Here is a 15,373-nt window from a genome sequence, read left to right as displayed (position 1 = left end):
ACAATAATAATAGCATGCAGTACTGTACACTGGAGAGTTGAGTAGCATGGGGAAGATCTTATGCCTCAGGCTCTTATATTTTCATTTTCAAATGTAGTAGTATTTTGAAAAGTATTGCTTACAAGTTAAAATTTGCATTTATCAGAGCTGCTCACAAATGGGATTTATAACAAAGCTATCATTAAAGGGAAACAAAGCAGGAGAAGGAACAAAAGATACATTCTTAGCAAAGTTTGAAATGCAGACACTTTCAGCGTTCCTTGCTGCCACAGGAAAGATGTCTTCCTCCTCTCCTACCACTCTGTCCCCCTCCCAGAAAAAAGAGGCAGACAAATGAGCAAATATAGGTTTCTCCCAGGAGACTAAACTGCTGATGCTCAAACTCCTCCTTATCTCTGGTGGTAGCATTTCCCAGTGCTCCACATCAAAAATAATGTTTTAGTGTTTCCTGCATGATCATTCCCACCCTGACTGAGATTTCTGCTAGTTACAGTTCCAAATCACAGTTACCAGTTAGCTGTGTATTGCTGACGTTATCAAGGGGATGATGAACCATCTCTCTATCTTAGATATTTCTAATGCACTCATCACTATAGTATCTTTATCTAGCTTACCTATGTACAGTATGTTTTGATACCATCAGCATCAGTATGTTTTGATACCATGGTATGTACAAAATTTAAGTGTCACCTTAAATGTGTCTGTAAATTCATCTGTACCCCTTGCTTCAGTCACTGTTACTTAATTTTTCCCCGTCGACATTTGTGCATGAGAAATGAAACCAGGACATTCTTAAGCCTTCATTGTTGGGGAAGACTTGTGCAAAAAGATGGAGTTTGCATCGTGCTCTGAATGTGCTCCGTCTAGTGTACATTCAGATACTTTCTGCAAAGGAATTGCACAGTAAAGAGACTGTTCTCCGGATTGCATTGGCACTCACTACCGAGAGCTTCATCCGGGGATTCGTCAGCCACAGTGCTCCTTTTGGGTGAAATTCGCTTCAGTATTCAATGCCTGCACAATCCTTGGCTCTACTCAAGCCCCACATGAAGGGCTCAGATGGATTGGGCCTTGTGTGTTTTTTCAGTAATGAGATTAATTTCTCCCTTTGAGCTTAGCTGTTTTGGTGAGTTGCAGATGGAGAGGGAAGCCTCTAGGATAGTCAGTCTGTATAACCTATTAAGGACTTTGAAGATTAGAACCAGACTCTCTAGCATATGCAGAATTCTTTAGCATTCATTTCCCTCAGTTCAGTTTTTAAAATCATAATTTTAAAAAGCACTAATGCCAAACCTTGACCCAGTAGACCAGAGGCAGATGGACCGTCAAGCAGAGAGCAATGAATAAAATGTAAGAGACAAGGCTCAGCCACATTCTCTCCAACCCTCTCGTCTCCTCTTGGATGTAGTGAGACTAGCTTTGTGCATATTTCAGATCCTGTTTATTAGTTTCCTCTTCTATGAAAGTCTCTCTCTGTCCTATCATCCATTCTGAACCATTGGCTTTCTCACTCCTTTCCTTCAATCTCACTTCAAGCCCCTTGTGATAAATCCGTGGATGGGGGCATTCACCTTCTCTTGTAACTTACTGTTTCTTCTGTCCTGCCTGTGCAGCACAATTTGCTAGGTCCCAGATAATGGTAGAATTAGAGTCCTGAAGCAAAACCCAGATCCACACACTTCAATTGAGACAATAGTGTGCAGGGAGGAAGTTAGTTGATATTCATTCATATTTGAAAAGGAATTTTGATATGACTTTGTTCACTTTCCATGAAGATTGTAGTAAAAACATTTTTCATTCAGGTGCCCAGCTATTCACCAAAAATTAATTTTGAATTAAATGTTTGCAGTTCATTCTCTGTCAGTTAGCGTGTGCTGCTAATTTTAACAATACATTATGCAATTCTCAATTAGCTTTTTGGGGAGGTTGGTTAGTTTTGTAAATCACCCAATTGGAGACTCAAACCAATACCACATGACTCACCAATGCAGCACAAGTTGCAATTTACAATTTGAACAATCCACAGACTTCCTTCACTGAAGAAAATCCCAAATAATTTAGTATAACAGACAACTTCCCCATCTTTTTGCTGACCATTCTGTGAAGTAGAAACAAAATGTAAAATTTCTCAGGTATTTAATTTACTGCAGATTATTCACTCAGCTCTACCCAGCACCCTGAATATTGAGGAGATTCAGATCTGGTACCAAATTTCTTTGTTGTCCTGTATCTCTGTACCAGGTCAATCCAAAACTATGAATCTGAACAATCCCAAGCTCTAGGGAAATTCAAATATGGTTCTGGATTCAAACTTAGCAGCTCATACTCATCTCTGTGTAGAACAGGATCCTATGCACTCAGCACTTGCTATTCTTTAAAATAAACAAATCGGTGACATGGTGCGTGGGACAGCAATGATTAATTTAAAATTATAATGTCATTTATAGAGCTAGGCGAGAGCCTGTATCAGTTCCATGTACTATAGTGGAAATGGGCAGTGGAAGGAATGTCTAAAGGCCTTTCAGGCATGTGGTTGAAAATAAGCCTATTAAACCATAATAATAAGTGGTTTCCCATGAAACCTCTTGACATCAGTGGTAGAGGATCAGTAAAGCAGGGTCTTATGCTCTCACAGCCAATGGCATACTTAAGAAAATGATGTCATTATACTCACTGTGCTGGAGAACTGCATAGAACTGCTGTTTTATTGGTGGTGGTTGCCTGCATTCCTAGGGCATCCAGATGTGTGTTTGCCCTCCCTGCAGCTGGTCCCAACCAAAGGCTGTCCTAAATTGGAACCTGAATCATGTAGTTCTGGGCTTACCTGTTACACCCTAATCCATTTCCTTCTGCTGGCCTTGGGTATAGTGCTCATCTTCCTCTTATGCCAACAGCAATTACCTGTGTGGATTAGTCAGTGGGGAGCTCTTGTACCTCCTGGGTACATCTATGCTGCAATTAAAAACCCATGAGTGGCCCATGCCTGCTGACTCAGGTTTGCAGGGCTTGGGGTAGGGGGCTGTTAATTGTGGTGTAGACATTTGGGCTCGGTGTAAAGCCCAGGCTCTAGGACCCTGTGAGATGGGAGGGTCCCAAAGTTTGGGCTGCAGCCCGAGCCCGAACATCTACATCACAATTAAACTGCCCCTTATCTTAGACCCATGACCCCGAGTCAGTATAACTGCAGTGTAGACATACCCTGTACAGCCATCATTCCTGTTCCTTCAATCTCCATCAACCCCTGAACCATTATCTTGAGACACAAGTTGGTGTGTTTTTTCTCCAAGAGCAAGACAACCACAGTCTCCTCTGAGTGCTTCTCTCAAGCAAACAGTAAGACTGAAAATTGGGAGTTTGCCAGAAAACATTAGAAGGAGTAGCAGTGGCAGGATAATGTTGGTATGAGTGGGAAGAGAACTTTGCTTTCCTTTTACTGTTCTTAAAGATTCTCCAAACATCTTGTGTCCATGTGCCATAGCCAGATTAGCATGTCATAGAAGATTAGGGTTGGAAGAGACCTCAGGAGGTCATCTAGTCCAACCCCCTGCTCAAAGCAGGACTAATCCCAATTAAATCATCCCAGCCAGGGCTTTGTCAAGCCAAGCCCTAAAAACCTCTAAGGATGGAGATTCCACCACCTCCCTAGGTAACCCATCCAGCGCTTCACCTCTCTCCTAGTGAAATATTTTTCCTAATATCCAACCTAGACCTCCCCCACTGCAACTTGAGACCATTGTACCTTGTTCTGTCATCTGCCACCACTGAGAACAGCCGAGCTCCATCCTCTTTGGAACCCCCCTTCAGGTAACGGAAGGCTGCTATTAAATCCCCTCTCACTCTTCTCTTCTGCAGACTAAATAAGCCCAGTTTCCTCAGCCTTTCCTCATAAGTCATGTGTCACAGCCCCCTAATATTTTTTGCTGCCCTCTGCTGGACTCTCTCTAATTTGTCCACATCCTTTCTGTAGTGGGGGGCCCAAAACTGGACGCAGTATTTTAGATGTGCCTTCACCAGTGCCGAATACAGGGGAATAATCACTTCCCTTGATCTGCTGGCAGTGCTCTTACTAATGCAGCCCAATATGCTGTTAGCCCACTTGGCAACAAGGACACACTGTTGACTCGTATCCAGCTTCTGGTCCACTCTAATCCCCAGGTCCTATTCTGCAGAACTGCTGCTTAGCCAGTCGGTCCCCAGCCTGTAGCAGTGCATGGGATTCTTCCTTCCTAAGTGCAGGACTCTGCAGTTGTCCCTGTTGAACATCATCAGATTTCTTTTAGCCCAATCCTCCAATTTGTCTAGGTCACTCTGGACCCTATTCCTACCCTCCAGCATATCTACCTCTTCCCCCAGTTTAGTGTCATCCACGAACTTGCTGAGGGTGCAATCCATACCATCATCCAGATAATTAATGAAGATGTTGAACAAAACCGGCACAAGGACCAACCCCTGTGGCACTCCGCTAGATACGGAGCTGTGTACAAAAGTACTCCTTTATATCTTCCATGCACGCCGTGTTTGTTTGCCTCAGATATGTGGGCATGTGGATATGGATATCAGCTCTTGATGCAATCCAAGTATGAGGCATTCAGTACACTGCAGAATCTCCAGTTACTCTTCAGTATATGCAGTGTTAGTACACAGAGCCAAGTACTAAGAAGGGGTCACAATATTAAATTAATAGCATGAATTATTTAGAAACAGTTAAAGGAACTATATTTTCAACAACACTGGGTTTAAGCATAAGTAAGTCAAAAAGCTGCTTTTCCTTTGCAACCTCAGCAACTCATGGGCCGGCCATGTCTTCCCCTCTAACAGTGGAATCATGGGATCCCCCACTTCTGATCTCTCACTTCTAGTGAGTTGGAACACAAAACATGAGGCCACTCTTACTGACCACTCAGCATGTAGTGTATTTTGCTTATGCAGGAGCTGTTGGTATCAAATATGGTGGCTGGATTTTTAAAAGGGCTGGTTAGTTTTATGACAGAAAGGTATTTTTCACCTGTGGATAATACTGTTCAGCTAACAATGTGTTGTCACAATTGGGTTGTATTTTCTCTTCCTCTCACCGTCCGGTATTGGCTGCTGTCTGAGAAGAGATACTGTTATTGTTATTACTTGTATTATTGTAATGCCTGAAGGCCCCAACCAAGATCAGGGCCGCAGTGTGTTAGGCAGTGAACAAACACTTAGTGAGAGACAGTCCCTGCCCTGGAGAACTTACAGTCTAAATAAACAAGAGGGCAAGCTGGGAAATAGAGGCTCAGAGAGGGTGAAATGACTTACCCCAGAGCAAGCTGCAGGTCAGTGTCAGATCCAGGAACAGAACCTGCCAGCCAGTCCAGTGCCCTATGCACTCTGCCTTCCCTGACTTGGCTCCTCAGTCACTATTAGTGCAGATGCTTTGGTATCACCTAATCATGCAGGGCTATGTTCTGTAGGTACACTAGTGTGTGGAGTGTGATCCTAAAGGATCATATTTTCCATAATTGCCAGTCAAGGAAAGTTTCTCACTGCTCTTTATGATCCCACTTTGTGGACTGAAGAATAAGGACCCGTTATGTTGGCTGGTGGCCATATTTATTTTGTACACTTTACTACTACACTTTGTCACCACAGAGGAGAGACATGCTTCACTTTCAAAGCCTTGATCTGAAAGGCATGGTTTAGCTGACTGTTCTTTCCGAATCATTGCTCAAAAGGGTCTAACTACAGAATTCTGTGATATAAATGGGCATTCAGATCTACCAGAGGAAACATTGTAGGTTAGTCTTTTTCTAGTCCTGACTTCTTTTTTGGAGTACGCTGTACTCTGGCGATCATCTCTTACAAAATACCTCTGAAATAAAATATTTTGCAACTTAGCTTTACATTACATGTATCACTCTGTAACAGACACCAGGTCCTCGGAGATTGTTGTAATCAGATAGATGTATGGGGTGAGATTTTCAAAAGTACTCAGCATTAGCCAAATTCTGTTCCCATTAAAGTCAATGGGAGTTTTACCACAGACTTCAATTGGAGCAGAGTAATGCTGAGAGCTTTTAAAAATCTCATCCATGTCATAGAAGAGGTAGATGTCACTAGTGTTTGGTTTATGAAAACAAGACATGCACAAAGAGTGGTGTCCGAGACAGAGAGCAAGCTATAAAATTCAGTTCATCACTTTTCCAAAAAATGAAGGGGGTTTGGAGCTGGAATTATTATAGTTCAGTCTGTTAAAGTTTGGATCTGAATCCAAATTCTTCCAAAATTTCAAGAGGCTTCTGATTGAAGGGTTTAGTTCATGGCCTTCAGAACAGGTTAACTTCTTGTACCAGCCTCTTTTCAAATACTGTGCCTATTTTTTTTCTGAGAAAACACACACGTGCACGCATGCACACGCTTTTGGAGGTGGGGGTATAATGTTTCTGTTTATACTTTGGTTTAGTGACTGCAAAATGTATTCTTGTAATAGTTGTATTCTTTTAACAGGTGTCCCTTTAAGTGTATTGTATATTTCCCAAGATATTGTGTTTTTTAAAAAAGTATCCTATCATATTAAATAAAGTCTGGGTTTTTTTTTGTTGTTATTCATGCATAAATTGTTTTGAAATTATCCCTCTAATTAGAAAAGGAGTACTTGTGGCACCTTTGAGACTAACCATTTTAAATTAGTCTCAAAGGTGCCACAAGTACTCCTTTTCTTTTTGCGAACACAGACTAATACGGCTGTTACTCTGATCCCTCTAATTGTCAGTTTCAGGAAAACCTTTGATTGTCAGACGAGCAACTTTTTTATTTTTGTTTTCTTTCTGGTGCTTTTACCTTTTTATGCTATGTTCTGTAGAAGTGGGAATTATATATTCTGGTTGTTATGTATGCAAAACTCAATTTGTGTATTTTATTGTTTCTTCTTCCCCCACCCCCTTTTCTTTGCATTTTCCCAACATCTGCATTGTGGATTGATGGCAAGAGCAGCAGTGGCTGGCACTTTTCCTCTACGGTGCGAGAGAGAGAGAATTGGCTGGAATTGCTTTCCATATAGCCGGCTTGACATGCAGCATTGAAAAGGTATCATCTCATTTTCTGTCCTGAAACCAGAGGTGAAAACCACAAGGAAATAGTCATCTTGGTGCCAAGCCACCTGTTGATTCACACCAGAAAAGCCATTGGCAATACATTCCTAACCATATCCAGTTGGAACGGTTGAATGCCTGACATCTGTGTACCTACAGTATCTGTCTGTACCTATGCATCAGCTACACAGGCTAATTCAGTAGCCTTTTGCCTGAAAAAACCTGGGTTCAAATTTAGGTTAAGGCAGAAGGGAATAGAGTTTTCTGGTCTCAGTCTAGGCCTTTGACTAGTCTATTGTATGTCTGCTTCACATCATTAATGTACGCAATTTGGCATGATTGTCAGTCATGTCTCAGTAAAAGCCCATTTCTGAAATAGCATGGGGAGTTGTAAGACAAACCTGTTTTGTTGGGAGATCTGTGTGGCAAGAACAGGACTGAAGTAGCCAGGGGTGCTGCAGAACAGGATTGATTGAGATGCATTCGCAGAACTGTGTGAATAGCCCAGGACTGAATAGCAGGGGAGACTGCAGGTCAGGACTAAGGTGCGTTGGCAGAGTTGAGTGATGGAATCTTGCATAGTGTCTGCCTGCACAATGCCCAGTTCCAACTCGTGCAATCAGTGCTTCAATTTCTGGTGCACTAGAATTCACCATATCAATTCAAAATTAAATTAAAACAAAATCCTGTCCTCGGACCATCATGCACACCCCCAGTTACCCAGTGTGGTATGTATGTAATGCAGACGACTGCAGTGCATTTAAATTACATTAAAGCGCTGAGCTAAAACTACAAAAAATGATCAAATTCTGAGTTAAGAGATTGCTAACTCAGCCTCTTTTGTGCTTACACCTTTTAGTATATATGTTCCTGTGTGTGGGTCCCCCAAAGAGCAATAGCGCTAGAAATTATAGGTAACTTGATATATAGAACCAAATTCTGTGATTGCTTACATGCTGTACAGCTCTGCTGAGGTTTATGGAAGGACATGAGCAAGGGCATAATTTGGTCCATGGTATTTATATTTATCCATATTGCTTTGTGCTTGACAGATGAATAATTCCTGTGGGTCTGAAGCAGGGCCGGCTCCAGGCACCAGCGTTCCAAGCAGGTGCTTGGGTGGCGGCAATTCGGCGGCAGCTTCTCTCCCCTGCCGTCCGCAGTGGCAATTCGGCGGCAACAGGTTTTTTCACTGCTTGGGGTGGCAAAAACGGTAGAGCCGGCCCTGGTCTGAAGCATTGTCCAGTGTTGTGCAGCCATCCCATATGTATCCTTGGTGGGATATCTAATCTGTTGCAAAACAATGGGGCAATGAGCAGTGAAGCTGCACAGTGACTGGGCTATCCTGGGCTCTCCAGACCGAAAAATCAAGTTATGGTTACTGTCCTCTGAAGCCTCCCTAAGGCTGAGGCAAGACACTCAAATGCCTTGAAAGGTGCACCATTCATTTATGAAGTTTGCCATTATAAATATTTTATGACAGAAGGACTTCGTAGCCTGCACTCTAACATGGGCTATCCCACATACTTCAGATCCAGACTTCACAGATGGGAGGGTAGGATTAGTTGTGGTAGGAGTGATAAGGTCCACTGAAGTTCGGGGATGTCCAGAACTAGGGTTTTTGATGGGCACATTTCTAAAAACTAACCTCTAAATTCTCTAAGCTCCTGGTTGAGTTTTAGCTGTACAACTCTTATTAATGTCAGGGAGTCTCTGAGCTAATCAATCCTCAAACAATTCTTTGACCATTTTTCTCCAAAGCACCTTCGTTTCAAAAACCTGTGCCCTGCTGTTCAGACTAACATTTGGCCTATGGGTTAACTTTTGTGGGTGTGTCAAGTGGCAGCTGCTTGCTGTGTTGACAGAAGTAAAAAATAGTAAGAACATGTTTTGTCACTAAAATAAGCCAGTGTGGTATGGGATACATATGTGGGGCAAACTCAGTCATGTTTTAACTCCCTTGAAGTCTGTGGATAGGCAAAATTCAGTGGTTTTGACTTCAGTGGAATTACACCATTGATTAATTTTTTTAATTGTTGGGTTTGGGGGGGGGGGGTGTTCCATGTTGCGTGATGAATACATCATGTGGTTTATTTTTGCTCGTCACTTTGTTCATACCAACCACTTCCACAAAATTAACGCCTAGTGTATTAATGAATTGCATTTCTGAAATTCTTCCATTCAGTTTATAATGTAATCCACTTGAAAGACTGTGCTGCTTGCAAAATTTGAAATTTCAAAATTGCTGTGTACCTTCCTGACAACCAATATAATTTATGTCATGTTGATGAGCCTGAGATATTTCTCAATGTTAGCCTCACGGGAACAAGACAAGGAAGAGGAACTTTTGACTGATCTTGTGGATGTGGCTGTATCTAAAACCTCTTATTTGCTGGAGTTCTTAGAAGTTTTTGATTTGTTTTTCCTCTGTCTCTGACCTAATTAATTTTATGGGATGTCCCCATGGACATAATTTATATGACAAATGAATTATATTAGCAATTGCTGTCGTGGTATGAAGCCCCTCATTTATGGTAAATTTAATGTGTTCTTCTGTTCTTTTCCTTTATAAACTGTGATCTATCAGCAATCATCTGTTTTCTTTATTTTTCAGATGATTTTGATTGCATAATGTCTTTATTGCCAATATAAAAATATGTAAATTTATAAATGCAAAGAGCAAAATATTACTGTAATTCAGAATTGGCTGGCACTAAAAGCCTCTGAAATTGCACCAGCTCTACATTTTTGGTGGTTTTCTTTTGGCTGATCCAGTTGAAATACATTTTTGTAGAAAAAGAATCAAATCGTATCTCCGTTCTCCACCTACTTGACAGTTTTCAGCTTGGTGCAATATGAAAGGATGATTATTAACCCCCCAGAAGAGAGTTTATTAAGGGAAATGCTGACATAACCTTAACTAAGCCAGTGCCAACATGAGCTGCAATCATTTCATTTGCCCCATTCAAAACTGTCCCACTTACAGGGCTCGTATTAGTGGTATTGTTTAACTCTTTCAAGCCAGTGAATGTTCACAGCCTTTTTCCAGCAGCAGTTGTGTGGTAGTGTGTTTTGAGCCAAATTCTCCTCTTATACCTGTGCAATTTCACTGACTTTAATGAGGTTACATGGATGAAACTGTGAATCACATTTTAACATTTCTCCCTAAGCCCCACTCCAACTTCTGAAGGATTAAAGGGACACCGGGTCTGCTTCTGTTCCTATTGAAGTCAATTGGAGCTTTGCCTTTGATATCAATGGGATCAGAATTGGAGCAAATGTTGTGCAGTTTAGGGCCAAAATACATGTTTTGTGTGGGAGTTTTTTCAAGGGGTAAAGGGGTTTACAAAACACATAGAAATATAAATGTTTTCATGATTTTCTAAAAATACAATGAAAACAGTTTGTCTTTGGATTTAAACATTCCCCTGTAGTGCTGCCACTTGGTGCTTGTGCGTGAGGGCTGGAAAGAGAAACTGGCTAGTCTAGTTCCTCTTTCCAAGGTGAGTGAAGGGCAGAAAATAAACAGCTTAAATGAGGGGGAAAGTAAATTAGGTCTGTAGCACTCCTTGACTTTGAAGTATCTACAGTCATATACGTAACACAGGTAAGGAAATTTAATTCCTAAATGAAAGGAAAGCTAATGGTAAAAGTGTTGAACAGAACTTAAAATGCAAAGGTACGTTGGAAGATAACAGCAAAGCCAATCCTGGTTCTGATTCAGGAAATCACCTGCGAACATGCTTAATGTTAAACACATGCATAAGTAATGTGCCTTATTGGGGCCTCTATGATGTTCCATATCATGGAGCTGTGCAGAGCTCAGCAAGCAGGCCTGATTCAGTGACCACGGGCTGTAATATTCATCCTCAGAAGGAATCCTGGAAAATGCCTTGGCAGTCATATACTAGTTAGATGGCTTGCAAAACATGCCATTGGGACCTTGTGCATGGAACGTAACTGAAAGGACAGGATGATGTCTAGTAGTTTTCAGTTCTATGTGTGCATGTGTGGTTAATTTTTTATCAATTTTCCTAAAGAAATAGACAATGAAAAGTTCAGACAGTTTTGTTTCTTTTTTTCGCATTCTCTATTGTTTATAGAGACCCCTAAGAAACCTCAAAATAAAATGACATTCACTAGCAGGTTTGTAGCCTGTAAGAGGGTGCTCGAAAGGCTGGGCTGCCTAGTAATTGGTGCACCTGACATCTGGCAGCTTGCTTCCCTGGCAGAAGTGCCTCACTCCTTAAAGAGGAATAGTAGGGGGATCCAGGCCCTCTTTCTTCTCCACGTCCCGGCCCAGAGCCCTGTGTGAAGCAACACTGGCAGGAACCTCCCAGCAGAGAATCTAAGTCTGCTGCCCTGGGTTACTTCCTGCCTCTGTTTCTTCAGTTTGGGGCATGGCCTCTGTAGTCCAAAAGGTCTGCAGTGGCCCTACTCGAGTGACACCGCCTGGTGGACTCTTTGTGGCATCCGGCCCCAGTCTGACATCCCTCTTGGTGGGAGCAGATGTAATATTGCAGGATCTTAACTCCATAATGTCTCTGTGGTTTAGTCACACAGTTCACTCACTCCTGGGTGTTCCTTGGTCTCCTCAGCAGTCTCCCTCAATCAGGGACTTGGTGCTTCTCCCTGGTGGCTGGCCCGGCTGTCAGCCTTCTAGTGATGGTCCCCTCATGTAGAGGGGCAGAGGTGTCTCCTGCCTCTTCACCAGTCAGCCCTGAAATGAGCCAGGTTCTCCCGTTTTCTTCCCCCTCCAGGCCTGGCACTGGCTGCAGGGCTAGCTGGGCCCATGGACTCTCTTTAACCTTTTTTGTGCTGTTGTGAGGTTTCTCAGCCTCACTGCATGGCCCTTTTAAATGTGGTGAAGACTGATTGCTCCCTGATCTCACTTTTTCTAATGGTGCTTAACAGTCACATGATGACTAGATGACCTCCTGAGGTCTCTTCCAACCCTAATCTTCTATGATTCTATGACATTTTTAAAAAAACCTTCCTTATAAGACTTTCTTTCTTTTTCTACTGTTGATTCAGAAGACAAGATAACAGTATTTTTTTTAGGCCCTACACAAATATGTGTTTCTGTTTTGAGGTGGTGGATTATTTTATTTTTCCAAAAGTGAATTTCAGAACCTTTTACTCTCCACTTGCCCAACCACCACCACCACCATCCTAAGTTAAATTTTAAAATTGGTGAAAGGTTCTGATGTTCTTGGCAGAACTTTAAAGCAGTTTCTGAGTTATCACAATTTCTCTTTTCCTTCTTTAGTAGAGTCCATAGTTCAAGATATTCTGTGGACTGCAGCTACTGCCTGCTAGCATTTGAAGGCCTGTGGAAAGGCAGAGGACATGCCAGCAGCTGTCAAGCTTGACCTAACATCTGTATTGTTTCTCAGTTCACTAAGGGGGATGAATGGAGCTGATTGTTGAGCTTTGCACTATAAGAAAGTGGTCATGATTTCGAGGAACAGCTGCACGTGTAAAAACAGTGCAGTTTTTACTTCTTTTGGGATGGTGTTGAAGAGGCGCTTTAGAGATTTTAAAAGAAAAAAAAAGTCATTGGGACAAAATCATCTATTGGGTAAAATCCATTGACTGCAATGAAGTTACACCAGGGATGATTGTGGCCCAGAAATTCCATGGTGTAGAATTGTGCATGGGACAGGCTCTGACTGTGATGGCCTTATGTAGACAGTGCTGTTGTTTCCTGAAATCTCTTGACTGGGTATGGTCCCAGAATTTGGAAATGCAGTATTAATTCTACTTGTCACATGATAGCATTTCCTCCTGAGTAGGATTGCTTCTGAACACCCATCCTGAGATTGCCAACATTGTCCCAGTTTGTCAGGGTGACCTCAGAGCCTATAAGCACAGTTAGAGATTACTTTGGGGAGTCCTGAAACATAATTAGAGTGTTGATGTTTGTGATGCCTTGGAGTGATGTTTGAAGCATAGCTTTTTCTGTCTGCCAGGCCAGTAAATAATATCCAGTGTTTCCATTCGTGTAAAACATAACAGGTAAGCAAAATACACAGAGAAATGTTTTTACTTCAACTACATGGTTCAAAAATCTTTGGGCTAAATTTTAAATATGACATGGTGATGTCTATGCACCGAGAACTGTCAAATTGCATGTCAAATTGGGCAGGTAATTTTACTAGTACACTTATTATCACTTCAGTAGGCGGCACTTAAGAGCATAAACTTTATGGCAGGCTAAATGAGAGAGCAAAGATAACTTGGCAATCGTGGATCATGGTCATCTGGTGAAGCAGGTAAGTATGTACTAAAGATAGTTAGAGAGGGGAGTGCAAGATAGTGGGTAGCAAAGGGCCAAGAAGCCAAGACTTTGGGGTTCAACTCTTGGCTCTGGAAGGGAGGGAATATAGCCTAGTGGTGAGAGCAGGGGACTGGAAGTCAGCACTGGAGCTGTGTAAATCTCAGCATTTTTACACTAGAGGGAATCGTGCAAAACATTCTTGGTTTTTATTCACACCTCCTGGGGTTTGCTGTGAGTTTCAGGTTCAGACAAAACTAAAAAAAGTTAAACTCAATTGAAACCACTAAAGTTGTTTCCTCCCCCCCACTCCAGGTTGAAGCCACTGAATTTCACATAGTCTTTATGCAAATCTATAACTTTTTGCTATATTCATTTGACACGGGACCCAGATTTGCTCATAAGGTTTGTGATCCTCTGTAAACCTGATCTAAGAAATATTCCCGTTGATAATGAAATCCCAAACCAGGGAAGTTTCACCAGCCTTTGAGTTTTGAAACAAAAAATTGGTCCAGTTCTACTTAGGACTAGCCATGGTTCTGATCCAAACCCCATCTCAACCCCCAAACTTTGGGAAAGCGCAGATCAAAACTGCTCAGCTTGGCCTATCAACTCAGTGACCCCAAATGCTGGGAAGGTCAGATTCAGCTCCAGCTTTCTGCTGCTCTGGCCGATTTGGACTTGGAACTCTCCTCACCCCATAACTTCTGTTCTCTGTTCTGACACACTAACTCTTAGTATGTTCTTGACCTTTGGCCTGGTGCACCTCAGTTTCTCCATCTGGCAAAGGAGGATAATACTTACAAGTAGCTCATCATGTAATGGTGGGGCTTAATTAATGAATGTTTGCATAGAGCCTTGAGATCGTTGGATGAAATTGTATAAGGGCATAGAATTATTACTGCTATTGTTATTAACTATGTGCTTAAACCTAGACAATGTATTTGCACATGTAAGTAATTATGATGCACTTCAAGGCATTCTGTTTGTAATGCTTTGCTCTCCATTTCCTGCAAATCAAATTACTGAGGGATAGATTTGATTTCCACATCATTTTGAAAATATTTTCTTTTTCTTTTTTTAATTTCCTTTGTATTAATTTTTGTCAAAGTTCAAAACACAACCAACTGTGACTAAATGCATAAAACCAAACAACCCCCCCCAAGTATAATAAAATTAAAGACAGCATAAGATGATATGCATTCAAACAATGTAAATCATACCTAACAAACATGGTTGTAATAATATATCTTATCCATGTCTGATCCACTAATAACAAATACTTATTCAGAGTACAAATAAGTTATTCTTTTTCTTAGAGAGGGAGGGAGAAACAGACCCCCACATTCAAATTATATCTTGCAGTCTAAATAAATATGAAAAAGTTGCCAAATCTTATAATGAAAATAGGAGATTGTTGGGATTTTTATATCTTTTAGCAATAAGAAGACTGAAGAAAGAAGGGCAGCTTTTACTGCTAATACAGGGCCCGATCCCATAGCCTTTCTATGAGTAGGCCTGCTGCCTTCAGTCAGATTGCTCATGTGTTAGACCTGAAGGCACAGGTTGAGGTTATTTTTAATGCTTTTTTTCATAACACAAAGTATTTCAGAGGTGTAGGTTTGACAAGCAAATTATAATTAATATCCGTGGCCAGTTTAAAAAGATTGCTTCTAAAGGAAAAACTGTTACTAGAAGATAATTAATATTTTCATCGCAGCATCAAGTAAAAATAGGTTTTTGTCTTCTTCTCATTTCCTTTCTGATTACAGAGGCAATTATTGTTTGTGTAAAGGAATAAGATCATCATCCCTGTCCCTCACTCTGGCTACATCACCTTTATTTTTTCATTCCCCCTCTGCCTCCCTCTGTTTCAGTTCAATTCATTTCCATTCCAGGGGGATTCATTGGCATGACAAGCTATACAGGTACTGCTAAAGTAAAAGAAAAAGTCAGTCAGCCACCCACCCCCAAGAGGATAGTTATGACCCAGGGTAACACACTGTGCTTGGGGTTTGATTCCTTGTGTCCCTTT

General features: G+C 41.5%; 1 protein-coding gene across 13 annotated transcripts in view; it reads left to right on the top strand.

The window, feature by feature from the left end:
• ZBTB20 (zinc finger and BTB domain containing 20) overlaps positions 1-15,373 on the top strand; it is a 663,010-nt gene that overhangs the window by 417,706 nt on the left and 229,931 nt on the right. For all 13 annotated transcript variants that reach the window (XM_073308827.1, XM_073308823.1, XM_073308794.1 and 10 more), the window contains one exon: positions 6,964-7,056. The gene's annotated coding sequence lies outside the window, so the exon portion shown is untranslated. The remainder of the gene's footprint in view (positions 1-6,963; positions 7,057-15,373) is intronic.

This window comes from Lepidochelys kempii, chromosome 1, assembly GCF_965140265.1.
Source record: "Lepidochelys kempii isolate rLepKem1 chromosome 1, rLepKem1.hap2, whole genome shotgun sequence".
NCBI classification, from domain to species: domain Eukaryota; kingdom Metazoa; phylum Chordata; order Testudines; family Cheloniidae; genus Lepidochelys; species Lepidochelys kempii.
Note: the sequence above shows the minus strand (reverse complement) of the source record. Positions and strands in the feature narration are given on the sequence as shown.